This window comes from Canis aureus, chromosome 34, assembly GCF_053574225.1.
Source record: "Canis aureus isolate CA01 chromosome 34, VMU_Caureus_v.1.0, whole genome shotgun sequence".
Taxonomy (NCBI): Eukaryota; Metazoa; Chordata; class Mammalia; order Carnivora; family Canidae; genus Canis; species Canis aureus.
This window is the reverse complement of record NC_135644.1, coordinates 11,507,814-11,524,307: the sequence shown is the minus strand read 5'-3', so window position 1 is coordinate 11,524,307 and position 16,494 is coordinate 11,507,814. Positions and strand designations below refer to the sequence as shown.

Below are 16,494 nucleotides of genomic sequence, written 5' to 3'. Positions count from 1 at the left end.
TTCCTAAAATAAGGAACTCAGTAGGAGGGGGTGAGGGAAGACTGGTGATGAGTTGGTTTTGAATGTTGATTGTGTGGTCCACTTGAAGGACTTCCAAGTAGAAATGTCTAGTAAATAGTTGGATATGGAAGTCTGGGGCTCAGGAAAAAGAACCAGTGTGAAGCCTAGTCCTTGACGGTGTCCTTTGTGTTTATTTGCTTTTAGTTGCTTGGTTTCACTACATTTCATCAACCGAGGCAGAGATTAGAGTCCGTGTTTTACTCAACAGTGTTTCTCTCCCAGCATGTGTACTTACCTTTTAATTATCTTGCTTTATGTATTATTAAATATAGGAAATTGTGCTCAGATATCACGAGCTTAATTTAAACTGACAGAAGCAAAAGGCATTACGAGTTAAAGTTGCTATGCCTCCCTTTAATGCCTTTAGAGTTCCCATTTATTAAAAGAAAATTTAAAATGAGGAGTACTTGTGTTCTTTTCTGGAAGATGTTTCTGGGATCTATCCAACCTTGAGGCAAGTTCCTGACATGGCGTCAAAAAGGAGTACTGTCATACAGATACAAATCAGCTTTGGGTGGATTTATGATACACACTCCCCCTCTGACAGGAGTGGGAACGTGGTTAGCCATAAGGAAACACTGCAAGGGACTCAGCAACCTGGATTTGTTTGAGTTTCAGCCTATATAGCTGGTCCCTTGGTGTTCTTGCCATTTCTTTCTTCATGAAAGTGCTTTCATATTCGACTCTGTGCCAAACCAATGATGGGAATTGTTAGCAAAGCTAGGTTTCCTGGGGAAAGCTGAGAGAGTTTAGTTGGGGGGGGGGGGTGACCAACATTTGCCTGCCAGCAAATCAGAGGAAGGGGTTATTCCCCTCAGAGCAGTCTTACGAACGTGTGAGACTCCAGAAACCACAGGGCACACATCAATTCACCTACTAATGCAGGTGCTATTTCAAGATTGGAAGCATCGCCCCCTATCACCAGGGCACCAAGAAGCCATGATGCCATTTGTGTGCTCACTCAAAGGAATTGCTTTCTCTCAGCAGAACTCTACTTTGCAGGAGCCCCCAGAGTTACAGAGAGCAGTGGCATATACTCTCATTGGACAGGGGAATCTGAGTCCGCTTTGTAGGATCACACTTCCCCTTCCCACCAACAACTGTTAATCCATATGGTGGCCACTGGCCACAGCTAAGCTAATAGTTTGTTGAAGGATCACCCTGACTAACACAGAGGTGTTAACACGAGGCATCTCCACCGAGATCCTTTCCCAGCATTTTTTGGGAACAGTGGTGAAATCTTGCTTACCTGCATCTAAAAATCAACAGTATTCAATGAGACTCAGATGGTGGCCAGCTGAAGACTCTAGGGATTATTTGTGGGGGAGGGAGCTCAGTGGTGGGGTTTGTGGAGGTTTGGAGTACGAGAGCAAATGGAAGGGTGCTGTCCTCAGGATGTGGCAGGTATTTCCTAAGAACAAGGACGTTCTTTACATAACCAGAATACAATTACCAATAGCAGCAAATTTAATGCTAAATACAATACTCTTATCTAATTTACAGTCCAATGAAAATTTTGCCATTTCCCTCTTGCCCTACCCTGGGTTCCACTCCAGAATCACCAAGTGCATTTAGTTTCTTTTCATCTGCAACAGTGCCTCACCCTCATTTGTCTTTCACAGCCTTGAAGTTTTGAAATGAACCAGCCAGCAGGTTTGCAGAACGTCCCTGAATTTGAATTTGCCTGATGTGCCCCCATGATTAGATTCAAGTTATGTGTTTTTGCAAGGATACCACGCAAGTCATGTTGTGCCCTTCTTAGCAAGTCACACCAAGAATCACAAGATGCCAATTTCTCCAAGTATCAGTAAATTTTAATACTTTTGTTTAGGTGGTGCCTACCAGATTTTCCCTCGTAAAATTGCTAATTTTCCCTTTGTAATTTATACACAGCTTGTAGAGGGACACTTAGAGACTAAATATCTTGCACTTCATCATCATTTTACTCATTACTTTTAGCATTTATAGATAATTCTTGCTCAAACCTATTATTACTATGATGGTTACAAATGGTGATTTTAACTCAATTTTTCTACATTTATAAGTTTGCATTCTACTGTAAAGATGAGCTTTTCCTTCTGCCTCATTTACTTTTTATTCATTCATTTGTTCAAATCAGTATGAACTCTAGACTCTCATAGAGTCCATTATTTATTATTATTATTTTGATGCTCAAATTGTCCTAGATTTGGCCATTTGGAACCCCTTCAAGATGGCTTCTGTATCCTTTGTGACATGTATATCTGCATTATATTTCAATCACTTCTTACTTTCTCGCCCCCAAATTATTCTAGGCTCCTATGTATTTTACCTCACTTTCCCAAGGAGATCCAGTATCTTTTAAACTGCTACTTAGCAAGACCTGAGCATATATAATATTTTAAACAAACAAAATAAATAAAAAATAAAGAAGAATATAACCATGTATTTTTTCTCACTTAAAAGTGGCTTACTTGTTGAAAGAATTATGGGGAATTATGGCAACAGCCATAAAATTCAATAATTTCTACATCAACTCTCTTTTCTTCCTTCCTAGCTAGTGGAGTTGCTAAACTTACCAAAAGCTAAACTTAGCTTCATGATGGCATAGAAAAATGTGTTCCATATAAATAAGCAACATATAAAAGAAAATTTGCATAAAAGGGGTGACAGTAAGGCAAACCTTTGAATTTATTAACTCATTTTTAGATGTGAAGAAACTGAGGTTCATGGAGATTATATAATTTGCTCAAGAGCAGATAGCTAGTCTCAGAAAGAGGAGTAGCACCTTGTTTTGCTAATTTCTCAGTTCCCTTATTATGCTGCTTTGCCCAATTTGTCTTCGACATTTAATTAAATACTATGATTCTTAAGACACATCCCCAAGAGCCTCCAGATTGGAATTGCTCTTTGGGGGGGGGGGAGCATTATTTTTTAGCTCTTTAACTCTAGAGTCCTTGAAATAATAGCAATAGCTAATATTTCTAGAAAATTTCCCATGTGTTTATACGTTATCTTATTAAACCTCCAACAACTCTGTGAAATGACTATCATCATCACCATCATCATCATCCCATTTATAACTGAGGAAATCAAGGCTTAGAGCAAGTTAAATAACTTGTTCACAGAAACAAGTTATAGAACAGAGGAGGAACTCAGGTTTGAACCTGGGTAGTGTGGCTCTAAGGCTATATTTTTTAACCGCTGTGCTCTATTAGAACCCATTAAAGGTGTGGGAGTATTCCCAGTGATCCAATTGTTCTGCAAAACATGCCAATTGGCTATCTCTAGGCTTCCTTGTAGCAACATGCTTCCAGTACTGGAACAAGCCACTTCCCCTTCATGTACTAATTAACGCTCAACTAACCAGGTAAATTAAGAAAGCAACAGCAAAATAGCTCGTGAATCATGGATACTGCTTTGGAATGTACAGAGATACTCTCCCCAGTAGATGCTGCCTTTTAAATGTGTCCCTGACAATAACATTCACTTTTAATGAGGGGAAATTATTGTAAAGTTGTTGGCTGGTTGTGACATAGCAATTTAGTATTAGGATATTATTCCAGAAAAACTACCAAGTAGAAAGGGACTTCTAGACAATTTAGAGGTCACAACATTACAGAAGTCCAGCAAAGACTAAGTCCTCTGACCATGACAAGAAGGAGTCAAGAAACAGGCCAACATGGTGGTCACAAATGTGGGCTCTGGAGTCAGACCATTCATGTCTGGATCCTGGCTTTGCCAGTTCCCAGCCATGTGACTTTGAACAAGTTACTTAACATTTCCTTATCTCAGTTTCTTTAACATAACATTCTTCTATAACACTTTCGCCTCATCTATTTTCTTCTCTCCACCCTACACCTGGATAGAAAACTACTGATTCAAAGAACTGCTTGGAAAACCTGAATATTCATTGTAACTTGGCTGCTATAATCAACACATCCAATAACATATGATGGCTCAAATATGATACATGTTTGCTTTTTATCCCTCTAAAGCCCAAATGGGTACTCCAAATTGATGGTTATTCAGAGACTTGGGATCCTTCCAATCTGTGGCTTAAAATCTCAGTCTTGACTTCCAAGGTCACTGTGCTTATGTGCATCAAACTGGTAGGAGGGGAAAGAGCATGGAGAAGGCATCTGAGAAGTTTTAATGAGCCAGGCTTGGAATTGGCTTGCACCACTTCTGCTCACATTCCATGGGCCGGATCTGAGCCACATGGCTGTACTAAAGTACAAGTAAGATTGGAAAATGTAGTCCAGCTGTGTGGCCAGGAAGAAGAGAAAATGAGTCTGGTGAAGACCCAGTCCATCCAATAAACATTGGTAGCAAAATCAAGAAGTTTAGAACAAAGCTTCAGGCCTACACTTTGTGTGGTTTTAACAAAGTCATTAGTACAGTCCTGTACCACGTTTGTTCTGATCCTAGTCCTTCTGGTTATATCTGCTGATCAGTCCATCTGATCCGAGTTCAAATTGCTAAAATTAAATTTTATTATGGATATTTTCATCAGGCAAATGTGACTTGTGTAAACTCTAAAAAAAATTGATCTAATACTAGTAATGGTATAGATGGTAAAGATTGGCACCATTAACATATTACCATTACCAGAGTACACAGAGGACATTGTGAAAATTCTAGTGCACAAACAGCCCACTGAGAGAACTTAAATTTTGTATACTCCAGTGAGCATAAAATACATGGTTGCATTTGACTCTAATATGTGTTAATTATGAAAATCAGCTCCAAGCAAAGAAAGCCGTAATAATTAAAAACCATCTTTTCATCTTAAAAATCTTCCCTCCCTAAAGTATTTATGTATTCTAATGAAACAAAAATAGTTATGGCAAAGCCTAAATAATAACCTCTATAAAGTAGTATATACACACACTCCATAATATGTAATTATGTTGCATTTAAATAGCAACCAACATAGAACAAATCCATTTAGTGAACAGCAACAAAATAGATACTAGATTATGAATGTTGCTACTTCCTTTATTGTTTCTGTCTGGTTTCTGGTATATATATATAAGTTGTGAAAAAAGTGCCACTTTGGCATGATTCTTACCCTGCTTTATGCATTTAAAATTTCAAAATCTGAGATACTGGCTCTAGGACATCCAATAGGATTGATTTCACATGTTGATTCCAACCAGTTGTAGTGGTTACTTGGAACATTGCATAAAATTGTGTGACTCCATCCAAATGCACTAGGGAGAGTGCCATGATCAATTAGTGATGTCTCCCCAGGCATAGCAATAAGGAGCAGTGATACTCTTGTCAAATGTTTCCAAGGATGGTTACATATTAATTAAATAGACCAGAGACAAAAGAAAAAGAATTTAAGAAAGGTCAATTGGGGTCCTTATATTGGATCTAAAGTATATCCTTTCAATTTTAGGAGTCAATAGGGTAAGGCAGGACAAATCCCAGACCCAAAAGCAACAAGTAGAGCATAAAGTTCCGTAAGCTGCTTTTTTTGGTTTGTTTGTTTTTTGTCTATTAGTTTTGTTTCCTCAGGCCATCAGAAATGTAGCTGAGTCACCATAATGTAGCAATTTTTAATCACTTTCAGTTGCATATCTTAAATCTCTGGGTTCTATAAATAAACACATACACACAAAACCCTCTGGGGGAATGACTAATATCAAGGGAAAAAAATTAAGGTATACCCCCTTCTCAAGATTGAGAAACAAAAAGGAATTTGCATATAAAAACCTAAAATAAACTTATGACTTTGAGACAATGTTAACAACTGCAAGTTTTCTCTCCTACTTACATGGAGATTCATAATGGCACTTCCTTTAGAGTCAAAGCAATTCTCGGGCTGAGTCAGACATGATTTAAGTGCTTCAGAGATTCAGAGCAGACCACCCCTCCTTATCACTTAGAAGAAAGAAGGCACGCATTTGTTTACTTGTTTGTTTCTTATTGTTTGTTTGGGGGTAACTTGAATTTAATCCTAAATGACTCACTTCTTACATCTCTAACCTCCCACTTCTTTCCTCCAATGAATCATCTTTGCCTTGATGTTAGGTCTTTGCTACATGCAGTTTGACAAATTGCATTTATCTGGACGATCTCATGTTCCTAATATGTCTGCACATCCACTGGCTGTATGATTTCCCTTTCCAAAACAGAAGGTTTCCCTGGCACACAGCCCTGCCTACTTGCTCTAATACTGATCTCCTGCTGACCTTAAAGCTTAAGCTGTAGAAAGTTAATTTTCATTAATTTGCTTAGTATTTTCATTGTACCATGTAAACATAGCCCCAGCTGCTTATTTCTGAAAGGAGAAATTACTCCCCCTTCCCTCCCACTTGAACCTACATTTTAAATTACGTTTAAATGAGCTAGAATGGATTTAGGACATAGATATGGAATGGTTTCTACACAATTTACTGAAACGGAGAGATTTTATTGTCACATACTCTTAAGTCCTGCTATTCTTTATTTTTACAACTTCTTAGTGATCTACAAAAGTCAAGTTCTGATTTTCTTTGTCATGCAGCAACTGAGTTCTCTTTTCCTGTAGTGGAGGGAAAGAGTTGTACTAGATCTCTTTTATTCAACCCTAAGAAGTGGTGTAAATGAGTTTTAAACTTAACCTTCTCCACATGGATAAATACAAATGATGAAGCTATGAGAAAAGTTATTGATGATAATTATAAACTAGTTGGTAGATTTAAAATGTTTTATAAAATTTTAACTTCCTCTACCATCACAATACCAGCCTTTTCCCCATAGCACGACTACATCTACTTTTATGCCACTGTCAGTCACTCAAAGACCAAAAGATAACTAAAAATTCTCAGATCCCTACTAAAAACTTGAGATCCTATTCCTAGACACCATGGAGGGGACAGGACTTGTCACAGATCAGCATAAAAGAGGTATTATACAGCACCCTGTCCTAGTCAAGTACTGGGCAGAAATTTCTTCTTGATTGTCCTATTTTGATTCTAGTGTATATGTGTATATTAGAATTTATATTAATATATATTAATATATTATTATGCATTATACATAAGTATCATGTATTAGTATATTAATGTTATCTGTATTAGAAATATCAATGTATATTTTAATATTTAATACCTTAAATATACATATATTTTTTATTTTTCTTCACTACTGAATAAAGCTCCAATTGCCCTCCCAAATTAAATCTGCTTTTGAATAATTGATTTTATTTAATTGCCTATTATTTACCAGTTTGTTTTTTATTGATAATTTGATTTGCTACAGGAGTAGGGACCTCTGCGGGGCAGAAGGTGTAACCATCTGCAAAAGTGCTAAAGAGAGACCAATTGAAGAGCCAAGGATGAGCTAGAGATCAACCGGCAAATGGTCAGCGGCAAAACAGATGGGAGGCCTTTATCATCTCCGGGCACTTTCCAAACATACAAATCAATAATAATTAAAGCAGATTATGAAAAGGCAATACTGGATAGTTAAATCTTTGGACTTGATTTAAACTGAGCTAAATGCTTTCACATGGAAATTTACTCCATGGAGAGGGTTCAAAGCTTGCCAGAGAGAATAATTTAAGGCTGTAGATTGGGTTAAGGCTTGGAAGCACAGCTAATACTTTCTCATAGTCATAAATTATATATACATACATACACACATTTAAGTATACATACATGTATATTTATGTATGTATATATGTCAGGTACATATGAGGATTGTGAAGTGTGTGTGTGTGTGTGTGTGTACACATTGAGAAACCAGCATAACAAGATCAACTTTGGATTGATTTTTGGGGTATTGGTAAGCCCTTTCCTGTCCACCCATAATGTGATAGCTATTGCTGGGCTCTTGGGAGAACTCTGGAGCTGGAACTCAAAGCCAATTGCTGACCTCACAGAAAGTCTCAGGGAAACTGAAAAACAAAAATACTAAACTAAACAAAAATAAATTACTTAGCTGGGCTGATGCCCTGCAACAGGGTTTAAGCAGCGTAATAAAGATGCATTACTGTCCTAATATCTTGGCACGATGTAAGGATTTTTCCCCAAAGATTATGCAAATTCCAATTTCCTGACACTATGTAACTTCCAGATCTGTTGGAAAACCAGTCTTTCAGGGAGGACCATCCAGGAAGAAAGAAATAAAAGGCCTGGTGAATCCGTGTCCGGGCTGACAGGGTTTGGAAAGCTACATGGCAGACACTGCTTGCCGAGAGGCTGAGCAGTTGGAGGAGACCGCAGCCGACAGAAAGGTGAGAAAGGTCCATCTAATTCCATGAAGCCATTCTGCCTGTCAGTGGCAGGGATTCCAAAGGCCACCCGGGTAGGACAGGAGGACCCCTGCTTCTGGGAGAGGCAGAGTGGCTGCAGATAGCTGGGGCCTGGGCAAAGCAATGGTGCTTGTGGGGAGAGTGTGGAAGAAGGGAAAGCCTCACTGAACAGCTGAGTAACAAGCAGGGCTAGCCCACTGCACCCATCGGGTTTGGTTCAGGCAGCCCCACCCTACCTTCCCAGACTCTTCTTCTCCATGCCTGCTTGCCGGCCAGTGGCCTCCAGCCCATTCTCTCCTCTACGTCCAATTTTCTGTCTTCTCAGTTTACCCCACACACTGCTAAGCACATGATCTTCCTGCAAAATCTGCCCAAGTGGAGTTAGTCTCCTGTATCTCTGTGCATCCCGGGTTCTCAGAGCCTTTATCACTCTACTGCCATGATCTGTGGACACATCTGTGGTCCCCACCCCCAGGTGACTTCCAGAAAGACAGGGGTGGCTTCATGTACAACTCATTATGCCCGGGGGAGGACTGCTGAGTTTCAGGAAATGGTTGACTCCTGGAATCATTCTAAATTTTCTCCTTTCCCCCAGGGGCTCTTTTGTGCTCTGGCATAGGATTCAAGATCTAGACCTGCATCATCTAAACCAGTGGTTCTCAACTCTACCTGTACATTAGAAATACTTGAGAAATTAAAAACATTTGAAAAAAATACTGATGCTCTGTCCCCACACCAGACTATTTAAATATGGGGCAGGGAGCGAGGTCCAAGCATGGATACTAAGAAACAAAAAAAACAAATGAAAGCTTCTTAAACCTGATTGTAATGTACAGTCAGCATTGAGAGACAGGAGACTCCCCAACCTACAATCTGTGCCTGGCTGCCTGCTGCCCTCTGGCTCACTTCTCACCTGATGACCACCCACTGCCCCCTCTATGCTCTTTCAGCACATGTGGCTGTCTTCATCATCTGTTGGGCTTCTGGATGGTCTCCAGGGAGTACTTAACTCCGAACAAGACACAGTGCAAAGTACTGTGTTATCTCATTGAGTCTCCTCGGGAATTTAGTGGGGAAGGGCTAATATCATATCATTAGTCAGATGGCACTGAGGATTAGAGTAGTTAAACAATTGACCCAAGATGAGAAATCTGGGATAAGAACTCAGGTTTTCCTTTTTTGCTGTCTCTCTTTTTAACCACTCTACTAACTCATCTCAGTTTTACCCATTTGGGGCTTCTACTATCTACTCCTAGTGACTCCTCCTTCCTTCCAAATGGTTTGTCTTCCTAGTTCAATTAGCCTCAACTATTGCCCCTGACTCCCAGGGACCCCTCGAGTGTCCTCGGTGTGCACTAAAACAATGTAATACCAGCATCTATGATTTGTAGCTAATATTGCACAAAATGAATAATTCGGCAGAACCCACTATGGCTTTATAAATATGGGGAAGTTTTGAGTCGGTTACTTTCAATTTGATGTCCTTTTGGAGGCTACTCATGGGCTTCCCCCAAAAAAGCTCTTGGGATAACCTCTTTGCTATGGATTTAGGAAGGCTGAAAGGCTATCTTGTATCTTGTACCCCTGCTCTTGGGATGCCATCCTCAGAGGTTAGTGGAGAGAGGTGTTCTTCAGAGCTGTTGCATCCTTGGCTTTCAGAAGTGGCATGGTCTGCATGACCCCAATTCCTTTCCTAGATGGAGTTGTTTTAGTTTTAAAAATTGCTGCTGGCATCAAAAAAAGGTGAAGTGAGAATGTGGAACTGATCTACAAATAACTATAGCTTTGTTCTGAGGTTCCCAAGGACACATGAATATCAAAATAAAGCCAATATTGGAGGGTTAAACCCAAGTTCATCCCTTTAAAAGGACATGGGTGGCTTATCATTCCACTTTCTGCTCCACCTAGTGGAGCTCACCAGATGGCCTCATACTTGCACTTCCCAGGCTACTGAAGCCCTATTCCTGCCAGCCCAGGCCCAGCTCTGTTCCTACCCTATTCTCTCTGAGAGGCTTGTTTGCTCTGGAGCCTGTAATCTGTGAATAATCTGTGTCATGTCCACTAGGATAGCTGAACATAAAGGACATGTTTAGAGAGTCCTGAGATGTGTGAGCTTAGTCTCTGCCACTATAGTTCACTTTGGGTCCCAGCTACAAGAAATCAACCAAGCAACCAAACAAACAAACCACCTCCCCTCCCAAACTGGTGGAGTAGGGAATGATGACCGACAGGAAATGAACATGCTAGTAGGCTCTCAGGGCTCATCTTTTTCAGGGCATCACAAGTAGTATCTTATTTAGATGCCCCCTTAAGACCTACTATATAGCTCCCTATGCTTAAGTCTGCCACAGTATGCATCCAGCTCTGGACACTACTAGTTTACCAATTCATATCAAGTGTTTAGGTGAAAGTGAGTTGTTTGGAGCCACAAAGGGGATTTCTACAGTTTGCCACAGTTGCCACTATGCTCTATTGTCCCCCAATGCCGATGTGAACCCAAGCTACCCCTGAAGCACCACCTATGCACAAGATCACTTCATCCTGGCCCACTTTACTCATGGGCCTTCCCCATTAGACATCTGTTACTTGAGCACATAAGAGCATGGACTAGAGATTTCTTGTAGAAAACTCAATCCAATGTATAATGTTTGATCAATGATTACCAGGAATGTAAGGGAGCAGGATGACATAAATAGAATTATCAACCCATTGAAACTGACCCAGAATTGACCTACATGTTAGAATTAGCATAAGAAAACATTATAACAGTCATAACTGTATTTCACATTTTCAAAAAGTAAGTAGAGACAGGATAGATACAAAAAAGATGCAAATTGAAATTCTAGAGATGAAAACTACGATGTCTGAAATGGAAGTATGTTGGATGCAATTAATGGCAGATTATAAATTGCTGAAGGAAAGATGAGTGAACTTGAAGGCATAGCTACAAAAACTATCTCAAATGAATCGTGCAGAGCAAAGAGGATCCAGAAAGATTAAAAGAGCATCAGTGAGCTGTGGGACTACTTTCAGCAGCATAATAAACATAATAGTGGAATACCCAACAGAAAGAAGAAAGGAGGAGAGAAATAAAAAGAAAAATATCTGAATAAAAAAATGGCTGAATAATTTCCAAATTTGATGAAAAAGACTCACATACCTAGGAAGCTCAATGAACAAGACATATAAAGAAAATGACACCAAAGCACACCACAATAAAGTTGCTCAAAATTAATGATAAAAAGAAAATCTTAAAAGCAGCCAGAGAAAAAGACACTTTATGGATGGAGGAACAAATATAAAACTTACAGGAGATTTTTTGTCAGAAACAATGCAAACACGAAGACATCAGTGCAACATCTTTAAAGTTCTGAAAAAAAAAAAAAAAAAAAAAAAAAACCCAAACAGTCAGCTAAAACTAAACCCAGTGAAAAATCTTTAAAAAATGAAAGTGAAGTAAAGAACTTTCAGACATACAAAAACTGAAATAGTTCATCACCAGCAGACCCACTAAGAAATGTTACCAGGTTGACTCAGTTAAGTGCCTAACTCTTGATTTTGGCTCAGGTTGTGATCTCAGAGTTGTAAAACTGAGCCCCATGTGGGGTTCCTGACTCAGCACAGAGTCTGCTTGTCCCTCTCCCTCTGCTCCTCCCTCCACTCACACACTCTCTCTTGCATGCCTTCTCAAAATAAAATATTTAAAAAAAAAATCTGGCTAGGGGATACAATATGGAATCCAATGGCAAAATATTCTCACTTCAAATGAGTGACTTGTATATGTGAATTATATGTAAATGAAGCCATTTAAAAATATCTAAAAAAGAAAGAATACCAATTCTGTATATGAAATGAAAACCGCATGACACCATTATCCTTCATAAACATAGATGCAAAAATTCTGAACAAAATGTTAGCAAATCAATTCAATAACATATAAAAGGATAATATACCATGATCATCTGGGTTTATCCCAGGAATGCAGGGTTGGTTTAACATCAGAAAACCAATCACCATTAAGAAACTTAAAAAGAACTCCAATGATCATCTTAATAGATATAAAAAAACCATTTGACCATATCCAGCATTCATGTCCCATAAAACTAAGCAAACTAGGAAGGGAAAGAAATTTCCTTAATCTGATAAAAGGCAAAAAAACTACAGCTAGCATATTTATTGGTAGACTTAATCATCTCCCCTTAGGGTCAAGAATAAGACTGGGATGTTTCATTTGCTACTTGTATTCAATGCTGTAATGACAGTTTTAGTCAGTGTAATCAATTAAGAAAAAGAAACAAAAGGCACACCAATGGAAAAAAGAAGAAATAAAATTATCCTCGTTTACAAAACTTGTAATTGTTTAAGAAAAAAAAATCTAACAGAATCTATAAAAAAGCTGTTAGAACCCATAATTGAATTTAGTAATACTGCAAGATATGAGATCAATATATAAAAATCAGTTATATTTTTATATAGTAACAATAAAGATTCAGAATTCTAAAGTAGTAACAATAATTTAACTCACTGATGTTGAAAAATATTTATAATGGACACAATTTATAATTGATACATTTAGGGATAAGTATGAAAAGATGCAGTATCTGTACACTGAAAACTACAAAATATTACTGAGGGGAAATAAAAAAGACCTAAATAAACAAAGAAAGTTATCTTGTTCATGGGTTAGAAGACTCAATATTGTTAACATGTTCTTTCCAAATTGGTCCATAAAGGAATGCCTGGGTGGCTCAGTGGTTGAGCATCTGCCTTCAGCTCAGTGTGTGATCCCGGTCCTGGGATCAAATCCTGCATTGGGATCCCTATGAGGAGCCTGCTTCTCTCTCTGCCTATGTCTCTGCCTCTCTCTCTCTCTGTGTCTCTCATGAATAAATAAAATCTTAAAAATAAAAACAAATTGGTCCATAGATTCAATATAACCCCAATAAAAATATCAGCCTGCTTTCTAATAGTGATAAAAAGAGTTTAACATTTGTATGAAAATGACCTAGAATAGGCAAAGTAAGTTAAAAAAAAGAAAACAGAGTTGGAGAACTAGTGCTGCCACTTATCAAGGCCTGCAATTACAGAGCTACAGGAAGGAATCTGAACGGATCAATGGAACAGAACAGAGTCCAGAAACACGTTTTTGACAAGTGGATAGGATATGTGAACAGACACCTTACTGAAGAAGATGTATAGATGGCAAATAAGCACATGAAAAGATGCTTAATATCATTAGTTATTAGGGAAATGAAAATTAAAACCACAGTGAGAAGTTGCTATACATCTATTAAAATGGCTAAAATGAAAATAACTGACCATATCAAGCAGAGAGTATAAAAATATATGACCACTTTGGAAAATAATTTGGCAGTGTAATGCAGCCACTGTATTCCTAGGTATTTAGCCCGTAGAAAGAAAACATATGTCCATACCAAGACATATATGAATGTTTGTGGCAGTTTTATTCATAGTTGCCAAAATCTGAAAGCAAGCCAAATAAATATCCATCAGCAGGTGAACTGGATAAACTGTGGTATATACCTACAATGGAATGTTACTTGGTAAGTTACTGATTACTGCAAAAACATGGATGAATCTTAAAATCATACCTAGTGAAAGAAGCCAGATATACAAAAAGGACTATGTGATGAACGCATCTATTCATGTAAAACTCTAGAAAATGCAAACTAGTCTATGATGACAGAAAATGTTGCCATGGTTGCCTGGAAAGGAGGAGCAGGGAAGTGTGGGAAGAAGTGCTGAGAAATGGGCATAAGGAAATTTGGGGGTGATGGATATGGGAATGTGGTGAAGGATAACCTACCTTAATGGTTAAGATGGCTTCACAGATTGAAATGGTTAAGATGCACATGTGACAAATTTTTCACATTGTATACTTTAAATAGTGTCACCCAGATGCCCCTAAATAGTGTAATTTTCTGAATCTCAATTAACCTCAATAGAGCTGCTTTTAAAAAGTGATTTTTAAAAAGTTGGTAGAGGGGCGCCGGGTGGCTCAGTCAGTTAAGCATCTGCCTTTGGCTCAGGTTATGATCTCAAGGTCTTGGGATGGAGCTCCCTGCTCAGCAGGGGAGTCTGCTTCTCCCCCTCTCCCCTCTCTGCCCTTGCTAGCGTGCTCTCTCTCTTACTCACTCACTCTCTCAAATAAAGAAATAAAATCTTAAAAAAATGTTGGTAGGATAAGGAAAGACTGAAAACAAAGGCACCTTTAATCCTGATTTCCATGACAGACATCAGAGTTTTCTTGGATCCAAACTGTACAGCATCACAGGGGGCCCTGGGCCCCCTGTTCTACTGCTGCTCCCACCTGTACTGTACTGCTCCATTCCAGCTCACTCCGTACTTGTCTGACATTTAAGGGATTTATAAGAAACTATGAATGCATAGCCCACTACGTAACTCATAAAAATGATTTGTATAAGAATAGCTTCTCGTGTAATAGGAAGGTGGGGAGTGACAACCTGACAAGTTTCTCACTTCTGGTCTCGGCTGGGAAGCTCTTGGCAATTTGGGGGTAGCTTAGGAAAGCTAGGAAGTATTCCATCAAGCCTAACCAAGACTAGGTCATGTTTATGCTCCTTTGTGGTAAATTCGTGATCAGTGGTTAACTGTAGTTTGGAATTAAAGTTCTAGTAGCCACATGTGCCATGTGTACCATGTGTGAATGTCAGATGTTCTCATAGTGGCAGTTTCTTAAAAAAAAAAAACAAAAAACAAAACATTATAAACATTTACACTGCATCTAATTCAAAGTGGAATGTTGTGTCACTGTTCTCATTTTAGAGAGTTTTCAGTGTCATTCCATTACCTTGTAGTCCAGTCTGTTGATCTTGAGAGAAGGATATCCCACTGTGCTCCACAGCCAGCCAACTTTGCTGAACAGCCTTGAATGTGAAAGACATAAAAGCAATATTAACTTATAAAATAAAAACTCTCAACAGCATGTAACTTGGGTACATAAAAAGTCTGGACTGATCTGAAAATAGAGTTAATTACATAAAACCAATCATGACTAATACATCCCAAACTGTTTCATAGAGCATACTTTATTTTTAGCTAGGAGAAAAAAAAAGGAGTGTTCTTATAATATCCATACCATTTCTCCCAGCCATTTGATTTACATTTTTTCTTTCTTTTTTAAAAACTAACATGAAAATATCACAAATGTTCCTATTCTGCACAGGGCTCTGCTTTCACAGCAGAAACAGGTTTTCTGCAAGAGCAAGTATTGCTGTCTGCGATAGCATGCTGCCTGCTGTAGTGTTTACCTTCGCTGGGGCCGCCTGGCTATTGTCGAGCCAGTTGAAATGATTCATGGGTCTGACAGATGTCTGGTACAGCTGGATGTGTCCTTGATTATCCCAAAAGTCTGGACAGCACTGTCATTCACCATTGCCCAAATTATCTTTGTATTGACTGTGGAACCCTCTGTGACAGTACTGTAATGGCTAATTACCCAGGATACCTTTGGTACTCACTTCATAATGGTTTAGTGGAAAAAGAAAAAGACTGTAGGAAAATGAGAAGAAAAAAAAAAACCCACCATACTGATAAAATAACATCCTGTTCTTTGCAAAGAATGCGGACTCTGGTGTGATACAGAATATGTATTTATTTGATATGGTGCAGCTTATGCTAATGAAATCTGGGGCCACAATTGTGGAAGCATAGATTTCTCATGAAACACATAAGGAGGAAATAAAATGTAAAGAACCTTGACAGTGATAAATTATGGACAATAGAAGGAGCTATTAGCTGTGAGAGAATTGTATGTATAACATACTTGAAAAAGGAATGACGAGTGGCCATTTGCCTGCCTCATATGTTGCAGGGGGAGAAAAGAACATGCTCTGTTTAGCAAATAACCTCCCCAGAAATAGAGAAGAGGGAGGGAGAAAGGAGGGGATCCTTAGTAAAGCTGCCTGAAGGAATAAGAATTGAAAGCTGAGGTTTCATTTTTTTCCCCATAATGCCATAAATTAGCACATTTTGACAAACATAGCTCCCACAAAGCAGATATATATTAGGGGGAAAAAAGATAAGGGAATAGAGGGTACAAAATCCCATTTTGACTTTTAGTGGAAATGATGAGATCCCAGGAGGGCAGACAAAGCAGACTGGGAACAGCTTTTCACACAAAGAATACAGTAATTTGCCACGTCCTGTCCAGGCTGTGTTTGAAT

General features: G+C 38.7%; 1 protein-coding gene across 12 annotated transcripts in view; it reads right to left on the bottom strand.

Moving 5' to 3' along the window:
• LOC144304984 (uncharacterized) overlaps positions 1-16,494 on the bottom strand; it is a 171,658-nt gene that overhangs the window by 130,215 nt on the left and 24,949 nt on the right. For all 12 annotated transcript variants that reach the window (XR_013372015.1, XR_013372016.1, XR_013372010.1 and 9 more), the window contains one exon: positions 15,120-15,195. The gene's annotated coding sequence lies outside the window, so the exon portion shown is untranslated. The remainder of the gene's footprint in view (positions 1-15,119; positions 15,196-16,494) is intronic.